The sequence below is a fragment of the Phaethon aethereus genome (assembly GCF_964289735.1).
Source record: "Phaethon aethereus genome assembly, chromosome: 3".
Lineage (NCBI taxonomy): Eukaryota > Metazoa > Chordata > Aves > Phaethontiformes > Phaethontidae > Phaethon > Phaethon aethereus.
The window spans coordinates 26267429-26282718 of NC_138576.1; positions in this window are offsets into that span (position 1 = coordinate 26267429).

Sequence of the window (15290 nt, forward strand, 5' to 3'; positions counted from 1 at the left end):
TAATAAAAGTAGTATCGTGTGTTGGAATCCCAGTAATAGAAAACTCAACAGCTTAGGCTTCTTATCAATAAACTAGAGAGAAAGTGCCTCCACACTGGGAGACAATTATCTGAGAAATTGCATTGCACAAGCAACCCTGTACTAAATGTCTGGCAGTCTATAATTAGTCAACAGCTCATGATCGTTAGGCATACCCCAGAAGATAATATCCAGGAATTTGTTAAGGAAAGGGTAAAGCAAAGAATTCACATTTTCTAAAGAAGTTTAAAAACTGTATTGCCAGCCTTCCTTTCCTCTCACCATAAACAACTGGTTGGTCCTGCACATTTTATGGCACTTCCATACTGAAAATTAATTAGAGCATCAGTCCAAATAATTCCCCAACTTTTATTCTTAAAATATTATACAGGTGCAAGTGTTTGTGCATGGAATTATAATTCAAATGATGCTGCAAATATGCAACATGAAATTTTTATGAGCCAAATCAAACCCATAAATGTAGCAAAGAGAACATGGTCCTACATGTTACAGTTTAAACAAAGCTGGTCTTTTCATTCTCGTGAACATTGAAAATGCCAGAAATTGTGGGTTTGGTCCCTCCTAAATGACTCATGTATGTAGAGTGAAGTCATTGAAGAAAATCCAAACCTTGCAGCAAAGGTGAAGTTAGGGCTACATCTGCATTAGGAAGAAGTACAGCCCAGTAGCTGTAGATTTGTGGAGAGAAACAGCACTTGGAACTTTATATTAACACTATATGACTTTCAGGGGTTGCTACTTCAGAGTAACATGTTTCTGACTCTGTGAAATGACATCCTGTTTGCAGCTGGATCACAGGTTTTGTATTCTGGAGCACATCTGCCAGCATATGTTTATCAAAAAGAAGCCCAGTTTGTGGTATCCTGGAATTGCTCCCACTGTGAACCAATGCACAAGAAGTGGAGGTGACTGGGAGAGTCACTTGAAAAATGTTCTCCTGATCTAAAGAAAAAATCTTAATGCAAATGGACCCTTAATGCTGCAGAAGATAAATTCCACCAGAAAGATATTTTGATTTGGTTCACTCCCTTGCCTGATCTGAATTGGTGGCCACCTTCAAAAATATAGTCCAAACCACTAGTTCAAAGAGAAGATGCTTTAATTCTTGTTTACCAGGGAAAACTCACTTTGCATACCTAATTAAACATGCACTGGATTTAAGATCACTCATTTCTGAGGTGGAGGTGTTAAAAATTCATCATGCAAGAACATTCACTGTTCGTATGAATCAAGCAGAAAGTAGGTCTCTATTTTTTTTTTCCCAAATGTCCTAACCAGGCCACTGAATTACTCTCAATAAATATTTAAGTATACTACACAAGGTGAATTATCTTCAACAGGATAGACTGAGAGCAACTCACTGCAGAACACCTGAAGGAATGGTGTGTAGTCTCCTCAAGCTTAATCAACAGGAGAGAATGATATTCCCAAATTCAGGTAATTTAATGGCTCAACCATTTTACTGCCAAAATGGACGTGGACTTAAATTCTCTTAAGCAGAAAAGCATTTGAATCCAAGTGCCTCTACAGATACCTTGCAAAGAGGGAGGTGCTTCCTGTTCCTCTGCAGCTGCGTGCACACAGTGCTCCATCTCCTTTGCTTTTTGCATATGCTTCTCAGTATGACAGAAGTAATTTTTTCCACAGTAACTTGAATATTAAAGTAAAAAAAAAAAAAAAAAGTGAAGATGATATTTGTTCCTCTACTGAGTCCTTATGAAACTAGGTTTGCTCGGGAACCTTTTTTTTTCTGAGAATTACCATCAATTTCAAAGCAAGGAAGGCATGAGGAGGAACTGAATATTATAGAATATAATTTTACCTATCTCACTGGCAGGAGGGATGCCAGTGAGGTACCCAACAACCAAATTAAGTCATTGTGTCCATATGCATTATGGGTGGTATAACTGGTATTTTATGAAATTGTATTCAGTTCAATTATTATTGTACTTGCATTGCTGTTTTAATAAATAATCATTAAAATGTGTTTCAGTTATGTATCATTTTTATCTTAATATTTTAAATTTCATTATCTTTTTAGAAGCCTCAGAGCATTTTTAACTAAGAAGGTAAGTCTAATTTTGCATTTCTGTATAATGAGATACATATTAACATAAAATACTAATATTCTGGGACTGTAGAGGCTTCATACTTTCCCCACACTTGCCTTTTTCTCTTTGTAAGTATATGAAAAACCATCTCACTGGTCTGTTTGAAATATCTTCTTACATTTTGTTCTTCTGAAATGTCTTAAAAACCCATGAAAATGACTAAGGAATAAGTGCGCTGTGACCTTGGTTTTCATGGGAGTCTTGTAATTATCCTTACAGTGTGTATTTTATACTGTATCAAATCTTCTCATCTAATACAGCATTTAAGGAAACAGATTTTGCCTAGAGGGTTTTTGGAGCATAAAACTTCTTCCAGCAGAGTGTAGCCATGGCAGACCAGCCCCATGCAGCTGTGGCCACACTCATTTCCTGCAAGAAGCCAGAGGTCCTCCCTGAGTACCTTTACCTGGTCATGTCCTCTGCTGCTTCCACAAGTCTCAGAAGCTGGAGGTGAATCAAGCTACATACAGGATAAGGAACCAGTAAGAAGTTGTGGTGCTTCTCTGACAATTCAGGAGCACCAATGTTGTGGCATGGCAGCCCAAGGGGGGTTTAATGGGGAGGTAAAAGCCTCCTGGATTCTGCTACAAGGGCTATAACCTGTGCACTGGGTGCCTCCCCGCATGTCTCCCTGTGGCAATGGTAACTCCTTCCCTCAAGGGCAGAATGGTGCTTTCCCATTCCCTTCGCTTCTTTACGCATCTTACATGTAATGAATGGTGAATCCTCTTCCCCAGCAGATTAGAGTTTCCATTAAAGGTAGATTGGTCAGATTTGCAATGTATTTCATAAAAAGAAAAGAAATCTTGCAAATATAATATGTAAGGTTTATAGTTGCATCTACTGAATGCAGGAACACTAGCACTGCTATATAGGTTAATACATCATTAATTCTTTGTTGAAAGTTCAAAGGAATTAGTTTAATTTATTGTACTTTTTAACTAGAGAAATGCATTATCATATTTTTAAATATATATCATTGTCTCTGAGAAAGATTATCTCAGAGAACAGCCAGTGCTCAGTTTAAAATACAAAATGAAGACCTACAAAATGAAAATAGTATGAATACAAGATTACAGTCCAGGTAAATGCAGAAGTATTGATGTAATGTGTCCACATCACAGAAAACTCTAATTTATGCTGTGAAATAGAAACAAATCTCTTTTCTTTCAGATTTTTTCTTGTCATTGGTAAAGAATTTTTGTTGGTTAATTTTTTCCTCTGAGAAAAGTGCATACTTCTTCATGTCAGCGATTATGCTTGTTTTGCACAGTAGAGGACAGCATGCATTTTTTTCTTTTATTGCTGACTCTATCCACATTTTGCCTGATATGCTTTTCCATCCCCACCTTCACCTTCTGCACCCTGTGAACATAAAAGATAAAAATTAGATTAAATGCAAGGGAGCTAAAGAAACCGATCACACAGGTTTGCTTCCTGTGTATTATTTTTAGAATAATATTGTCACTTTCTGCAGTAAAAAACATTTCTCACATGCATGTGGCGTTTAAATGAAAGTGTATCATTATGTTACAAAATGCAAGTCCACATTTTGACTTAGTCCCTTATTAAACTATACTAATTGCAACTAAAGGTAACATTGGACACAAACAAAGGGAACAGAATCTGATTTAGACTAGATTTAAGGCAGAAATGTTTCACCATGAGGGTGGTGAAACTCTGGCACAGGTTGCCCAGAGAGGTGGTAGATGCCCCATCCCTGGAAACATTCCAGGTCAGGCTGGACGGGCCTCTGAGAAACCTGATCTAGCTGAAGATATCCCTGCTCACTGCAGGGGGCTTGGACTAGATGGCCTAAAAAAGTCCCTTCCAATCCAAAGATTCTATGAGTCTATGATTCAATGACCCAAAAAATCTCTGGGACATGCAAATTTTGTGTATGACTGTTATTTGAATAGGCTGTCTTAAGATTCTTCTAAAAAAATTGTATTCTGCAATTATCATTTTTAGTGCCTGTTGCAAAGAAAACCTTTATGTTGCATAAGAGAAAATATTACTCCTTTTGTTTCAACCACTTTGATACCCTAAAGGATTTATTTTGTCTTCATATTTTAATGTGTAAACAGAATTAACTTTTTTCCCCTTTCATTCTCATCATATACCTTCTTTCTCGTTATAAAAGAAATAGAGGTATCTATCAATAAGTTTTGGCATTGATTTCTATAGGAGTGATGATTAATGTACTGCTTTAGCATAGACATTTTCAATGTGTCTATGTATGTGTGTTTGCATGTCTGAAATAGAGACCTTTTCTTTTTCTCCCTTCTCTCTCTCTTTCTGACGAGCTGAGCAGAAGGATCTATTTTTTGACAGGCTGCAACTCTCAAGAGGGCACAAAATCTGCATTTCCTTTCATCTATCTGGATTAGTGGATTATCCTGCAGTCTGCTTGGTGACTGAGATACTGAATATGCTTCATCTTTGAGTTCTTAAAACTAATAGAACAACAACAGGTGTGTTTCTAAGATTTGGCATATGTTGGAGAGTGAGAGGTTTTATCACACGGCTGATTGGTATCCTAAAATCACTTTTTTTTTTTCACAGAGACCTCATTTTGGCAACCAACAGTATCATAATAAAGAAGTCACACTTTTTATTTTTGCCTCATTTTGTGATAAAAGCACATCAAACAACAAAGTTGGAAGCCTGCCCCTATTATTTGATCTAGTTTCATAAGGGAGGAGGGATGAAACAAGAAAAGAAAAGAAGGGAATTAATTAGAGCAGCAAAAACTGTGTGTAAAGAGGAGGGTTTGTATGATGGTCTCAAGTGTAATGCTGAAATATGAAACAAAATTTAATTAAAAAAACAACAAAATAAACAAAAACCCTTAGAAGAAAGTGCTGTTCCAGTTAACTGCCTCCTAACTTCCACTTCTAAACTAATTCTAACAAGTCTAAACTAAAGGTTTAACCTTGCCAACACTCTCACCCCACAAACTGAAATACCGAAGAAACTGGAAAGAGCAGCTGAGGTATCCTACCACTCCCCATTTTCAGGCATGCATCATTCACCCTCACCCTCACCTAGAGAGCCTCAATGAACCTGGGCCAGATTTCCTGGGCCAGGCATGTGGTAGCACTGTGTTTTTTCCTGCAGGTATTTCAGGGAGGTACCACCAGCAAGTGGACGCAGATGGTTAGCAAGCAAACAAAAAACCGCAACCAAACAGAAAAATTAAGATGAAAAAGCAAAATTTCACCTACAGAACAGAATTGTATAGACCTATTTTAATACTTGCTCTCAGCAGGGCTGAAATTAAAGTGTCCTGTGTAGTTTGTATGAACTTTCTTTCTTTAGGTCTTTAATTTTTAAATCAAACACTTCCTCTATTTTTATACTCAGTTGCTAATATATTTTATCAATAATTAATTCTGCCATCTATCACAGAATGTTTGAGTCAATTAATTTCTTATCTATATTTCCTAAATACCTTTTTCCTCCACTTTTTGTTTCCATATAACCTCTAATCTTTTCAAATCACTCTGACACCTATTTAATCCTTTCTGTATGTGCTTCTCAATAAAGATCTAGATACTCCTCATGCCCTGTATCTGGAGCTCAACTGAGGTTTACATAACATTTAACGTATGTCCTTACCCATCCATAACTGTGAACTTCATTCATAATGTGATAGGCTGAAACTCTGAGACCTTTTTTTGATCTTAATATTTGTTTCTGGTAGTGCCAGTAATGAATGAAGAATTTTTATATAGTCAAGACCATAAGTCACTACCCAAAGAAGATCATACAGTCTAAAGGGAACAAAGCTCAGAGGAGAAAAAGAACAAAGGGATATTTGTACAAATCTTCTCATTCTCTGCCTGAGTGAGTATCCAAGCTTTAGCATTTTGTATTGTCAAGCTAGGGATACAATAAATAAGAAAAAAAATGTTGTTGTAATTATGTTCTTTGGATTTTCAAGTTTGTTTTTTGTTTCACTTTATATTTTTTATTCCTTAAAACAATTAAATATTCATTTTTATTCTCTTTATCAAATGGAGAATTTTAATAAATGCTTTGTAAATTGATTTAGATATTGATGGTAGAAGACACTTAATTACATGCTTAAATTTCAGAATGCTCTGAGTAGAATTGAAACACCAATAAAGGTCTCAGTAGCAGCACACTCAAGAATAAAGAGAATTTCTGGAGCTGGTGGTTGTGCAAACCAAACTAAACAAAAGTGGCTGATGGGGGATGAAAAACTCATTTTTTAGACCTGGCAAGACCAGAAACAAAGACCATGATTTTAAAGCTGAAAATAGATTGCTATAGCATGTGCATAATATGGTGTGGACAGCAGCCTAAACAAGGAAACAAGACACAAGACTCAAGCAAGTGAAATGAAGGAGAGCTAGCTGTAAGTTCACTAGTCTTTACATTGATATCCCGGTCTAAGACCAGCAATTAAACATTTGAAACAATGAGAACAGGAAAAAAAAGGTAAACAAAAGGAAAGAACTGGAACACTCTGTAAGAATGAGAAAAAGGAGAGGACAGAAAGTCTCCATCAGTACCACATGAGCTAGCAATTCAAAGAGGGAAAAGAAAGAGCCAGAAAGTCTGTCCCCTTCTTTGAGACAGTCCAGAAGCATGGACCAGTGGCAAGGGAGTGAAAGATGCACTAAGGTCAAGTAGGCTAAAATAAAGGAATACTAATCCATTGAAGCTCTGGGATTTAACACTTGGCAAAGTCCTGTGTCACTCACAAGAAAATGGCTCAAATAGCCTGCACGTTTACACCTAGTAAGATGGTTTGTAAACTGACTATTACATATTTGGACTAAAATAACATAACTCAAACATTAAGAAGTACATTAATTTGCTGGCATGCACTTCCTTGATATTGCTGCAATGTAGTCATCATTCCATGCCAAAATCAGTGGTGGAACCTTGAGGACACCGCAGTGCTGTGACACAGGTAACAGTGAAAACATCCATTTTAAAAATACAGGATACTTACTATTTTCCTTTTTAACTATCAGCTTTATTTGGCCATCATTATCATAAATTTGCATTATATTATACAGATTTATAATTAATTCCAAATGTAAAATAAGCAGAAGTTAATAAATTGTGAGGTAGTTGCTCCCATGAGAAAACTGCATGGAAGATGCAAGAAACCTCATATTGTGAGAAAAAGGTAGCTGCCACTAGGCTAACAAATGTCTAGTCCGAGATGCTGCCAACAGCTTTAGTCCAAGAGTGGGACCTACAAATTATGTGCATGTCCTGACTATAGTTACTGACTGTCCTCTTTTAATCTTCCTAGCTTAGCAGACAGAATGTGCTAAGTCAACAAAGGGTAAGAAAGATAACCTACATTCTTTAGGTTTATGGATGGTATCTCCCAGAAGGTACAGGGTTTTTCTTAGAAATAGTAGTTATTTACAAAGCCAGATGACGTATCTCAGTAAGGGCATAATACACAAGGCAGCATGTTTTCATGCACGGGTGTCGTGGTTTAGCCCCAGCCGGCAACTAAGCCCCACGCAGCCGCTCGCTCACTCCCCCACAGTGCGACAGGGGAGAGAATCCGAAGGGTAAAAGTGAGAAAACTCATGGGTTGAGATAAAGACAGTTTCATAGGTAAAGCAAAAGCCGTGCACGCAAGCAAAGCAAGAGAAGGAATTCATTCACTGCTTCCCATGGGCAGGCAGGTGTTCAGCCATCTCCAGGAAAGCAGGGATCGATCACGCGTAAAAGGTACTTGGGAAGATAAACGCCATCACTCTGAATGTCCAGCCTTCCTTCTTCTTCTCCAAGCTTTATATACTAAGCGTGACATTGTATGGTGTGGAATAACCCTTTGGCCAGCCTGGGTCAGCTCTCCTGGCTGTGTCCCCTCCCAGCTTCCCGCACACCCCCAGCCTGCTCGCTGGCAGCCCAGCACGAGAAGCTGGACTCTCCTTGACTACTTAGCAACAACTGAAAACATCAGTATGTTATCAACATTATTTTCATCCCAAATCAGTAACATAGCACTGTACTAGCTACTCTGAAGAAAATTAACTCTATCCCAGCCAAAACCAGGGCAATGGGGCATAACTTGAATTTTAAAGAGATTTAATGATGATGCTGAAAGATCCTGCAGCAATGTTTCAAGCATGAGTATGTCTACAGTGTTAATGTGTCCAGAGCAACTCAGAGCAGCAGTTCAGCATAATGTCTAAACTTTAGCCTCTGGAGTTTCAAATTTGCAAAATTTAAAACATTTTTATTCTTTAATTTAAAAATAATCATGGAATCATAAATTCATAGAATAGTTTGGGACCTTTAATGTTTCATTCTAATTTTTCCTCTGACATGTTTAATATTTTTTATTTGCTTGAAAACCAGACATTCTAATAAATTAAAAATCCCTTTTATTACAACCTTAGGATCAAATCAACAATGAAAATATTTCAAATTAATTAATTTTATATCAATATATAGTTCAGCTATATAAAAAATTAAGAAACTTACAAATTCATTTTCATTAAGTTTTACTCTAAGGCCTTTTCCAAGTCAATGCTTTCTACATAACTATACCCCATTCCATAAATATGATATACATTCCCTTTTTCTTGTTGTATGACCTTGTATATGTTCAAATTAACCTTACCATCTCTTTATCAAAAGATGCATAGTGATCTTTATTACTAACTTGCCTTTACTATTATTTACTGCTCTACCAATGTTCATGTCAGCCACAAATTTATCTGTATAGCTTTTATATTTTCTTCTAGAACATTGATAAAGACACTGAACAACATCGGTCCCCAATGGATGCACATAGCAGGAGAATCTGTAAATTATAAGCACTCTGTAAGTATTTACAGTAAACTATAAGCACTCAACTAATTAGTTTTTAATATATTATATATGGGTTTTGTGAATTTTGTACAGTGCCATATTTATAGTAGTTTGTTATGGCAAATGTATTTGTCTTAAGACAAATATAGTTGTGTTATATCTCTAGCTGTATTATAAAGTCCTAGTTACTAAGCCAAATGTAATCTCATTAAAAAGACACCATTTTTTTGATAAGAGGTATTTATTATAAAGCTATACTAATCATCATTAATTATGCTACTATCTTTACTGGTTTTATCCCATATTGTTCTCTAATTGGTGCCTGAGATGAAAGTCAGTCTAGACTACCAGTGCTTTCCAATTTTACATTCTTAACTTTGGTGCAAACTTAATTTTGGTGCAACAAAAAATTAGCAATTTTTCTAATACTTTGAACAAGTAAATAGTAGAGGAGTGGAAGGAATACCCTTGGCCACTTTCAGCTGTCACAGGCAATCAAACTATGCAGTGCTTCTGTACACATACTGATCACCAACTTAAAACTAATTTTGTTCTTTGCTCTCATTATTTTTATTAGAGATTTGTGCCAAATTTTCCCCATAGCCAGCTTGTGTGTGTCTACTTTTAGGCCAACATTACAATTCATCGTCAATGTCCAAACTCCTTCTTGAAGTATTTACCCTACTCTACTCTTCTCCTCTGAAGTATTTATGCTGTTTTAAATACCACAGTGACATCCTTCATCTTTTCTTTTGCCAGGCTCAGCAAGGTACCACTTGATTGCCTAGTCAAGATAAATCCCCAGTTCTGCTGACCATAGTATTAGCTTTTGTCTCCACCTGTGCCTCTTTGAAACATGTTTTCTTGTGTGTGACCAAGCTATACTGAGTATTTATCAATGTGTGTACTGTAGTGTTTCTTTCCTATTTTAACTGAAAATACATCAGCTGAAGATTATACTTCCCCTTCTGCTCAAGACACACTGGATCACTGGCTCATAGGCATTCTGTGATTGACTAATACACCCAGCGCTCTCTTTTTCTGTGTCATTTCAAATGAATGAGGCCAGTTAGTAACTCTGATTCAAGATCAGTAGTTCACAGTCAATTCTATTCAATGATCCAATCCTGTGATTTAAAAATGTTTAACTCATTTAATGGTTGTTGTTAATCATCCTCTTGAGCTACTAATAGAAGAGAACATATTTCATTTTCTCTGAATTTTCTCTGAATACATTACCCCATTTCTTTCCAAAGACAAAAAAGCATTCAACCAAGGGTTTCAGACTTCTCTGTATCATGGGAATGATCACAGTTGTCAAGATCTTAAGTAGACTTCTCTCAAAAAGCATCGGGGATCTAATCCTCCTGATGATAAGTCTCCATATATGCTATCAGGGAATTTTGTCATGCTTTTGTTTGAGTGACAAGAAACACTGTGGGAAAAAAGGTGGAAATGGAGGATTCACAGAACTGCAGAGTTAAACAGTCATAATTACCTAAAGATTTAGCTTTAGTCTCATTTTCTGTGTATAAAAAAGATGAGGAATGTGACATTTGAGCCCTTTTTTTAAAAAACAATCCCTGGTTTAGGTGTTTTGGTGGGTTTTTTTTCTGAAATAAATGGAACATCTTTGAATTTATTAAACTTGCAACTAATTTAAAAAGCTTGTTTAAGAGACATTTGGGACTTTCACTACAGAACTTGGAAAATGTATGTAGTGGCAGTAACAGGGCAGTGGAAAAATGGAGAGGAGCTGGAAGTGAAACATCATTTCAGTTCCAAAAAAGATGGGTTCAAATTTGATCATAAAAAATGGCAGAGAGATAAGAGATCAACATTTTGTTTTTCTTGAAAGTGATAGGTCATCTATTGTAGAAATACACAGAATAATTAATCTGTATTTGTTGCACAGCAGATCATAAAACTATGATACCACTGGCATGGAAGCTGGTCTCCCTTTTTAATTTGCCACTTAGACACTTTTAATCTATGATTTTCTTCCCCTATAATACACATTTATGAGCTGGGTGACTACTGGCTGTTAGAGCTTAAATTCTCATTCCTGACAAAAACGAGAGGCAGAACCAGACTAGCTACACTGGACCAGCCCATTGATGTTACTAAAAATTTTTAGGCATTCTTGGTGAAATAATCCAGTCCAATATCATTGTTTACTGAAAGCTACTTAAAATTTAACTGTTGTTGCCGTCATCTGAGAGACTAGACCTTGAATCTGATCCTGCAGGTGACAAGCACTCCCATGTTTTACATAGTGAACCTCTCCAGACTTTTTACATGATGGAGAGGCTCTTCCACATACAAAAGAGAAGCACTGCAACAGCTGGGGTAATGGAGTGTTCCCAGACTGGGTAATAAAACATTGCCTTGTATTTAGTACTGGGATTAAACAGTGAGACAGCAATGGACATGAGTTCAAATACATGACTGTTTACTATGAAGAAGGTGTTTTTTAACTTTCGTGTCTGTGAATAAAGACCATAATATATGTTGAGGTAAATTTGTTTCTGGTTCACAGCTGAATCATTTGGGTTTTGAATACAAATCATGACTACAGATTAAGCTCTACCTACTTTCATTTAAGGATTTTGGTGCTTTTATTTAACTTTTAATTACATGTGTGATACTGTCTGAAATGCTCAGATAGATGAGTAAGCTGAGCACGGGCCCTAGGAGAGGCTCCCAGACCAAAAAAGAAGTGATCTCAGCTAGCACTAGTTAAGACAGTATTTCATTTTCCCTTCTTCCTCAGCTTACATATTTTGAAGTGTTTTGGAGATAGCCACTTCTTTCTTCACATCATCCGTTTGCCTGCCTTTATGATGGTTTTGGCCATGGGTGAAGGATGGTGGGAGGGCACATGAGATGCTGAAAACAATATGTGAGGCTCAAGTGCTGCCATTGCTGTGCATATCCTAATGAAGGTAATAAGCTTTTAGTGTGCTCACAGATCAGTTTCTTAATATATAACCCCTGTTCCTTAAAATGGACATACTATCTAGTAGAGGTAGTCACTACTACATATGGAAAATAGCTAGAAAAATCTTTCAGGGTAGTTTGGCTTTCACTACATTTTGAGAACTACTTTACAGGCAAGTTTCAGGCTCTTCATTTGAAGTGTTTGGCTGTTATGATTTGCATCCACATCTCATTGGGATTTTAGGAAACTTATCCATTATTGGGGGGTACAACAAAAGTTAAATTCTGTACTAGCTGGAACAGCCAGCAATAATCCTGTTGTGAACACTATCTTAACTGCGATACTTCACTTAGACATATGGACATTAAAAAACTTTCCAGGATATATTTGTGAAGAGTTGTGGACTTGTATTATCAAGCATTTCTGTCGGACAACAACCAACTCTGAGATGGCAACCAGCATTACCTAAATAAGACACAGGTGGGGTTCACAACCTTAGCAAACCTGGCAGAGCTTCCTGTAATGTAGACAATTCAAAATGTCACAAGGAGAGAAGTGAAGGGCATTGAAGTGCTCTAGGCAGCAAGACACCTACATGGTACTCATAGCCAGGGGCCATAGTGATATGTGTCTGATGAGGTCAGTCTTTTCTCATACAAGCTGCAGACAAGGGGAAGATAGAAGTTATTCATCTCCCTTAGCCCCACGGAAACATCCTTTACTCCCAGGATCAGATCATTCACCAAGAATGTGAAAGACCTGACTTCTTCCTTTGCCTGGTTTCATCTGAAAATGGATGTTTTCATGTCTCATAGGAGAGTGATATAATGACTGTCCTTTTGGTGAGGGGTGGCTCTTAGAGTCCTGAAGCTGCTCTATGACCAATAAGCAATAAAAAGACCGCGTGGTTATCACCAGGCATGGGATAAGGTAACATTAACTCACTTGGGATGAATCATTACTGATTTTGACTGTCTTCTGCAGTTTCTAGTCACTTACTTACACAAAAAAGGAATACCTCCAACATAAGGATGAGTACAGTTTGTCCCAGTTTATTGAGTATTCTGACAGTAAAACTTTTCTAGCAAACAAAGGACTAAGTTCAAGAAATTAGTTCTCTCAAGAACAGAGAGACAGATTTAACATCAGTTCTTACCACTCATTTTATTTTTGACTACAGTGACAGTGTGCAACTGTGGATGGGGACTAGACAAGAAAGAAAATGCCAAGGATTTTATCAAAAGATTGATAAAACTGTTCTCAGTTGTGTGGAAGGCTGTATGAGACAGATGTTGTTTTGGTTGAAGGCTGCCTGGACTTTGGTGGCACAGCTCAGCAATGGCATTTCAGGATCATGGAGCATTTTACTACTAGAAATCTATTTGACAAAAGACTGAGTTCTGGGCTAGATGGCACCTGATGTACGGTTCTGGCTTTAAACTATCAGGAAAACCTTTTCTCATCCTTCCCTCTACCATTCCCTTATTAATCTAGTTGTCTGTATTCATACAAGTAACAGAATACCTGAACATTTAAGGGATATATTTTCTATCTCTTTTTTTTTTTTTGGTAATTTTATGTTTATCCTATGACAACTAGATAAACTGTAACTTGAAAAAAAAGTGAATCAACACTTCTGGAAGCATCTCTACCCGTAGATGCTGTTCAGAAAAGTTTCGTTCAGCGCTGTGTGATTTTAAATGTCAGGATGAACATTTTATAAATTTTTTTTGCTCAAGTATGGTGACATCTAGAAAAAAAGAATGTTCAGCACAATGTTAAACAGTTTTTCATTGTAACTTGTGCATTGTTGTTCAAGAATTCAAGCAAAGTCAGTAGACAATGACAGTACTGCTTTGCAGGGCTAAGTGCGTAATTAATTGCATAACTTAACATACAACCTTATTATCACACAACCCTGTATCACACAATTCTCAGTATAGCCATATACATTTCTAACATGAAGAAATATAGGAATTACAACTGATATCACCTGGTATAATCTCAGGGATAATGGATCTTCTCAGATGATCTCATAATATTTTATAGAAGCATTTGACAGAGGTATCTGCATCATGGTAACAAAACTAGCTCTGAGGTACTTGACGCAACAACAACAAAATATTCTGATTTATGCAGGTTTAGGACCTCACATATTTTATTTTTTCTGTTCCATTTGTTTTCTGTTTTAGTGGTTGTGCTTTTTTCTAACTAGGTTTTTCTGATCATTTTAACTATTCTGTAATCCAGCTTGTCCTCCTCCCTGGTATTTCCAGAATACTTTTTCAAATACTTTCATGCTTTCCGAAGCATTCTTTCTACTACTTCTCAGTTTGGAAACTGAGAACCCATGTGGCCCTCACTCTCATGAAAAATTCATAGTTGATTAAAACATAGTGATAATTGGACCACAGAGTTATGACAAATTTTTCTTGATTGGACATTAAGAAAAATTTTGTTACTGAGTGGTCAAATATTGGAACAGGCTGCCCAGGGAAGTGGTGGAGTCACCATCACTGGAGGTGTTCAAAAAACATGTAGACATGGCACTTCGGGACATGGTTTAGTGGGCATGGTGGTGTGGGGTTGACGGTTGGACTTAATGATCTTAGAGGTCTTTTCCAACCTTAATGATTCTATGATTTTTACTGTAGTTCTCTCTAGGACTAGAAATGATTGCTGCTACTTTCATACATATTTGTTTAATTAAATTTCACAGAAGTCATATGAAATAAAAATGGAAATAAGATGCAACTTTTTACAGTAAGGATCATTAACACTGAAACAAATTGTCTGAAGATGCAATAAGTATAATGACTATTTAGAAAATATGCTCTATTTCAACCACAAATTAGTACATTTGCTAAAACAAACAGTAGGTACCAGCCTATGGTTAATCTTGGGCTGATGGACAAGTTGATGTTGGGTTACATATTGTCTGTTTTGGACAAAGAGTCAGAAACTTTCAGAAAATATACCTTTTACAAATATTACAGTGGTTGTGGGAATTAGTATAATTTATATTAAAACCATATAAATACAAATAATATTAAAGAAAAATCCCTAGCAATATATGCATCCATAGTCATGTCCTAAAACTTAGCTCTCCTATTTCTACTTTAAAGCAGTCTGGAGAAATAGGCTGGTATCATGGTGTACCACTTGTGCTATCTGTGCCTTAAGAAAGGGCAGCACTTGACAAGCTTTTTGTACTGATAATAACTTCCAAACTATGCAAAAGTTGTAAAAGTAACTTCACTGGTTAGCTTCAGATAAAAAAAAAAAAAGCTTATGAAGAAATATATATTCACAGGCGTGGGGTGATGTGTATTTTAAAGGAGTTCTTGAGATGCTGAACCAAATTTACTGTTTCTGAAAAT